A 6,908-nucleotide genomic window follows, 5' to 3' on the forward strand; every position below is an offset into this window, starting at 1 on the left:
AGCTAACTTCACATTTTTGAAGCATAAACACAGAACTTCGGAAAAAGTGGTATGTTTCTACAATGGAATATTATTCAGCCATGAGGAAAAAAAGGAAATCTTGCCATTTGCAAAAACATGAGGGCATTATGCTAAGTGAAATATGCCAGACAGAGAAAGACAAATACTGCATGGTATCATTTATATGTGGAATCTTAAAAAAAAAAAAAAAAAAGGAGTCAAACTCATAGAAACAGTAGAAAAGTAGTTGCCAAAGGCCAGAGGGTGGGGGAAACAGGGAGAGGTTGGTAAAAGGGTACATACTTTTAGCTATATGATGAATAAGATCTGAGGATCTAATGTAAAACAAGATGACTATAGTTGATAACATATTATATAATTAAAATTTTCTAAAAGAGAACTTAAATGTTGTCACTGAAAAACAAAAACAAAAACAAAACCAGACCTTCCCCCAGTTCCTACCATATCTCCTACCTACTATCATCTCTCCTATTACTACGGATGAGCTTGGATGACGCCAGGCTCCAGTCTGTGCACCAGACCCTGTCCCCTTCCATTTGCTCAATAACAACAATCTTCCCTTCTCTCCTGCAACATTCTTTTCCCCTCTACTGAAACATTTCCATTAGCATATAAACATGCCATTAATCCTCCCATCTAAAAAAATGAAACTTATCTTGACTCCCACTCCCTTCAGATTCCACTGCTTTTCTCTTCTTTTCATCACATACACCCACAAAAATTTCCTGAAACAGTTGTCAATACCCACTGTCTTCTATTTCTTTCCTCCCATCTGTCTTGAACCCAACTGCAGATAGCCTTTCATCCCCTCCACTCCACTGACATTGCTTTTGTTAGGTTAATAATGACTGTCCGATGCCAAATTCCTCTCCTAACTTGACCTGGCAGTAGCATTTAGCATCATCGATCACTCTCCTGGAAGTATTGTCTTCGCTTGGCGTCCAGGACACCACACTCTCCTGGTTTTTCTCCCCCATCTCTGTCTGTTCCTTCTGGATCTCTTTTGCTGCTTCCTCTAATCTTTAAATGTTGGAATTCCTTCAGATTCTATCCTTAGACCTCTCATTCTACCTGTACTCAGTGCCTGCATGATAGCATACAGCCTCAGGGCTTTAATTCCACCTACTGATGATTCCCAAATGTATATCTTCAATCCAAATCTCTTCTCTTAAACTCCAGACTCAGCTCTATCCAGCTGTCTACTGGATATCTTCACTAAGTTGTCCACACACATTTCAAACTCAATTCACCCAACCCAGAGCTCCTGGTTTTCTCCTGCCACCTGTTCTCCCAGCAGTCTGCTCCCCATCTCATTTCATGGCAACTCCAGTCCAGTTGCTCAGAGAACAAACTACAGAGGCATCATTCAATTCTTTTTCATATCCCATATCACATCCATCAATAACTCTTGTTAGATTTACCTTTAAATTATATCCAGAATTTAGTTATACCCCACCACTCTTACTGTTACCACCATCATCTCTTGCCTGGACGAATCCAATAGCCTCCTACCTATAGTCTCCCATACTCTGTCCTTGTCCCCTTTTAGTATAGTCTTAACACAGAGAGGCTCTTTTAAAGCACCAACCAGGTCACAATCCTCTTTTGTTTGCAATCCTGCAAGGGTTCCCTGTGTTGCACACAATGCAAGCCAAACTCCTACTGGAACCTTTAAAGCCCTCCCCTCTGGCCCTCTGGGCATCTCTGCACTCACTTCCTCCTCCTCCCATCCCCATTTTGTTAACCCCTCTTCAACTACGCTGGCCTTCTCTACCTTCTAGTATCTTCGCATATACTGCTTCATCTGCTTTGGCTGCTCATCCCCAAATGTCTGCATAGCTGGTTCCCTTATTTCTTTCAGGCTCTGTGCAGATATTTTCAGTGAAGTTTCCCTGCCCGAGCTGTCTAAAATGTCAGTCTCCCTCGCTGACATGTCCTATTACCTTTTCCTGCTTTATTCATTTTTTTCTTACCACTTATCACTATCTCACATACTAAATATTTCACTTTGTTGTCATGTTTATTGTTGGTTTCTCTCATGAAAATGTAAGTTCCGTCATAGCAGAGATCATCTGTTTTGGATTTCTGCTATTTCCTAGGCACTCAGAACAGCACCTGTATTTAGGAACTCAATATCGGTTGAAGTCATATATTACTTCTCTGTTTTACAGACTGAAAAACTGGTGCACAAAACCCCTGAGGTTGCTCATGTGAAATGGTGAGGCTTGAACTAGAACATGAGTCCCAACCCCCAAGGCTGAACTATTTCCATTTACCAGGGTATTTTCCACCATTCAATTTAGAATTGTCTACATAAATGTCTACCTATAATGGGAGAAATCAGTTGCAGCTAGAAAATGAGCAACATTTTCCCTCAAAATTGGCTCTGTTCATACATTTAAATTGCTGTTTCATATTTGTGCAATTGCATTAAAACCAACACACAAGGATGATCACCGCGATATTCTATGTAAGAGCAGAAATTTTAAAATCCTTAATGCCCATCAATAAATTATGTTGCCTCCATACAACGGAATACTTCTGCAAACATGAAAAAAGACTGAGGTATATCCGTAAGTATTGATTTGGATATCATGTCTCCAAGCTATGCTATATGCTCTACCATTTCTTATCCACAATTCCAAAATCCAAAGCACTCTAGAAACTAAAAGATGTTTTGTTTTGAAATGTAATTTGTGGCAAAACCCGACCAGTCCTAAACCCACTTGACAGCAAACATCTATCTGTCCTGACATGAAAATATGTAAAGTGTTAATTGATCGCACTTGGTGTGAATAGAATATTCATACCTCCAGTGCAAAAGCAATTCAATGTGTTTAATTATGGGGTGCTGCCTCAGACCCCACCAACTGTGTTATGTGGTATTTGGTATATGCACTGGATTACTACTCAAAAACCCCAAGGATTCTGAGTTCCTAAACTCAGCTGGCCCTAAAAGCTCTCAACAAGGAATTACGGCCTACAAAAACAAGATGCAGAATACTGTCTGTGAAATGATCCAATCTGCACAATTTAAAAAGATACACGCACTGCTTTATGTCTGGAAATTCTGAAAGGAAAATATATTTTTTATAAAGGAAGAATTTACATTGATGATTTCTAAGGAGAGGAACAGAGGAAGTGCTGAATGGCTCTATCATCACAGGGACTGGCAGCGGGAGGGAGCTCCTGGGTCTCTCTCTGTTGTGCTGCCATGGGATGATTTGACCCCAAGCACCTTGCATCCCTGTGGGTCTCTGCTGAAGATTACATGCTCTAGAGATGAAGCTGATTGACCCTCTGTGGGAAGGGGTAAGGTGAACAGATGTGAGGAAGTCTCCTTTGATGGTGCAGACCGTGCCTCCACAAAAGAGGCAGTGCTCAGGCTTACGGAGGGAGGAGAATGACTTGCTGGGCAGACAACTAAAACAGATGTCAACAACACACGGCACAGGACCTGACCTAACTGTGTTCTGCCTCTTTCTACCTGTCTGTTAGTAACTGGGTAAACCTCTTAAACCTCCTGGGCCTTGTTTTCTACCGATGGAGGGAGAGAGGCCTCTATGCTCTCACAGCCCTATCAGTTTGCGGATGGACTACACACATGGCTCTCGGACCTGAAAGTGCATCTGAATCACCTAGAGATCTTATTAAAACTACCGATTCTGACTCAGAAGATTTAGGGCGGCCTGCACAAGCTCCCAGGGGATGACAAAGGTGCTGGTCAACCAGACCGCACTTTCAGTGGCCAAGTCCCAAAGCACTGAGCTGTGCCTAGCAGGTGATGGCACACTGAGCAAAAGTTAGCAAAATCTGAGCTTGGAATGGTTTACTATATAGTAGCGGTCCATTGATCAAAACTTCCTTGGTGACCCAGTTTATTGCATACGTTGAAAGTACAGACTTAAGCACGAATGGGGTTTGTCCTTTGTGAAGGCAAGTGACTTTCATTTAATCATTAATCAAGAACCCAAAAGTTTATCCACATATTAATATGCTGAAGTATAATCAAAGGGCTTTATCATCAACCGTCTTAGGTACTCAAGAAACAAATGATCCTAACTTTGGCTTAGAGCTAATACAAAACAATCACTTTTCAAGGTTTTCATGATTAATGTAAACATCAGAGAATTTTCTTGAGCTGTCGACCAATCTATTGTCCAATAATACCAGGATATTAACCAACAGAATTTAGCTTTGGTGGTGGTGGGGGGGGAGGTCCCTGGGGGGAAGCCTAGGTTTTCATTTATGGCTGTTCAGAGTCAAGCTCATAGATGGATTTCAATAAATAATTCATTCTAATGGAACTGGTCTAAAGTGAGTTGAGTACAGTGCTAAAAGTATCACAATGAGTTTGTTTATCTAAGGCTGTGCCTACGTTAGGAAGTCAAACCCCACTCTGATAGGTTTGATGGTGTTTAGTCTACATTAGGTATAATTTTGTAAGTCAAGTACCCTCATGTCAGACATTTTCCAAATTACTTTCAGACTAGAAACCACATCAGAAACCTGAGTTGATTACAACATTAATTACCCCCAATCAAACATCTGCCCCTCTGCCAGTATTCTTCCATTCTGTGTCCTTTCACTGGCATTACACTGGCATGCCTTGGGGACACAGGAGGCTGGGAGAGACAAATAAGATAATTACCTGTGAATTATTGAATAGGATGGTGTTCTGGATACTTCAAGTTATAATTCATCTGAAAGACATAAAGCAGTTGGAATTTGTTTTTTTTTTTTAAATCCTCAAAAGGCAGCATTTTGTATCAAACAGAGAGCTTGAAATCTCAGGTGCTATGGGATACTCGACAGTAAGAGCTAAAAACATAACTATAAGGAAAGGGCTTTTAAGTAATAAGAGACAAAATCAAATAAATGAATAAATATTTAATAAGACAAGTGGTAACAAGGAACGTCTGGAACCACTCAGTCCAGAAGGCAAGCTTTTCCCAATTAAAGCTAAGGAGCACAGAAACCCTCTGTCACTGGATGTAGCAGGGGGTTCCCAAAAACTATCAGGGTATCAGTGGCAATCCAGTGGAGTCTGGCTGGAGAAGAGTTACACCTTCAGCAAGTTAAGAGGGGAAGGGATATTTAAGATCTACTCACTTAACTTTCAAATATATTATTGTTAATTATAATCACCATGCTGTACATTAGATGCCCAGAACTTATTCATCTTCTAAGTCTGTGTCCTTTGACCCCGATTTTCCCATTTCCCCCACCCCCAGCCCCTGGCGACCACCATTCTGGTCTCTGTTTCTGTGAGTTCGGCTTTTTTAGATTCCACAGACAAGTGAGATCATACAGTATTTGTCTTTCTCTGTCTGACTTATTTCGTTTAGCTTAATGCCCTCAAGATCCATCCATGCTGTCACAAATGGCAGGGTTTCCTTCTTTCTCAAGGTTGAATGATATTCCATTGTATAGGTATATCACATCTTCTTTGGACAGTCAGTTGAAAGTTGTTAAGAAAGATCTTAAATGTCAACACCACAAAAAAGTATTGGTGATTATGTGACGTGATGGAGGTGTTAGCTAAAACAGGGCTGTGTTGATTCGAACCTCAGGAGTTTCCTGGGTGAAATCTGAAACTGGCCCTTATACACAGAAGGCAAGGAGGGACCCAAGGAAGAGGAAGACCACTCCAGATACGTAGGTGGGTGGCGGGTTTAATAGGTAAAGGAACTTCCATATGAAGCTTGTCTTGGGTGTCCTCAAGACAGTGGATCTTTACACCTGCTCACCAGAATCTTAAAAGTTTATACAGACGCCTTAATAGGGCTCAGTCATGTATACTATTAAGATGGTTTCAACAACAGCTTATTCTCTCAAGATTTGTCTTTGAAATGGCTCCAGCTATGGGAAAAGTGGGCAGAACATACATTCCAAAGACAAGGTAGGAGGAAGAGGAGCTTCCAATTGCCTGTGTCCAGCTCACAGGTCAACCAGCAGTCATGTCCTCTCAATGACCTTCAACATGGTAGTAATCATTTTGTAATATACAAGTGTATCAAATCACATCAACATGTGCACCTGAAACTTACACAATGTTATATGTCAATTATATCTCAATAAAGCTGGAAAAAATGTTTTAAATAAAGATACACAGATTCTACAACCTATAATATCCATCTCTAGATAAATTCTGCTCTACAGAGGAAATCTAACAAAAATGTATAAGGGAATGTGTACAAGGAAGTTTACTTAAGCTTTCCTTACTGTCTATAAACAGAAGATGGATGAAAAAATCTAAGTCTATTCATGTAATGGAAAGCTATTTAGTAGGTACAATTAATGAAATACCACCACATGAAATACATGTGAATAAATCTTTAAAAGAATATTGGTGCTCGCTTCGGCAGCACATACACTAAAATTGGAATGATACAGAGAAGATTAGCATGGCCCCTGCGCAAGGATGACATGCAAATTCGTGAAGCATTCCATATTTTTATGAGGGTAAAGGGGATCAAATATAGGGTGATGGAAGGAGAACTGACTCTGGGTGGTGAACACAGAATGGGATTTATAGATGATGTAATACAGAATTGTACACCTGAAATCTATGTAATTTTACTAACAATTGTCACCCCAATAAACTTTAATTAAAAAAAAAATATTGAATGGAAGAAATAGCAAGTTATACAAGTATGCCTCCTATTATGTTAAACGTCGAAAATGTTCAAATCAATACCATCTATTGATGAAAACACATGGGTGTAGTGAATGGGTAAAAACATGAGTGAGAAGAAGAATCATCAACCTAAGAGCAGTTGTTACCACTAGAAAGGGAAGTGGGAAATTACATCAGAAAGCTGTAGTTATAACCACAAAATTAATGATTTTTTACATTAAAAGTTCTGAAACAAATATGTCAAAAC

General features: G+C 40.0%; 1 non-coding gene across 1 annotated transcript; it reads left to right on the forward strand.

Moving 5' to 3' along the window:
- Positions 1 to 6,373: 6,373 nt before the first annotated feature.
- On the forward strand, positions 6,374 to 6,480 carry LOC141570331 (U6 spliceosomal RNA). The gene has a single exon (XR_012494323.1). It is a non-coding gene; the product is annotated as a U6 spliceosomal RNA (small nuclear RNA).
- Positions 6,481 to 6,908: the final 428 nt, after the last annotated feature.

The sequence above is a fragment of the Rhinolophus sinicus genome, linkage group LG02, assembly GCF_036562045.2.
Source record: "Rhinolophus sinicus isolate RSC01 linkage group LG02, ASM3656204v1, whole genome shotgun sequence".
Classification (NCBI taxonomy): domain Eukaryota; kingdom Metazoa; phylum Chordata; class Mammalia; order Chiroptera; family Rhinolophidae; genus Rhinolophus; species Rhinolophus sinicus.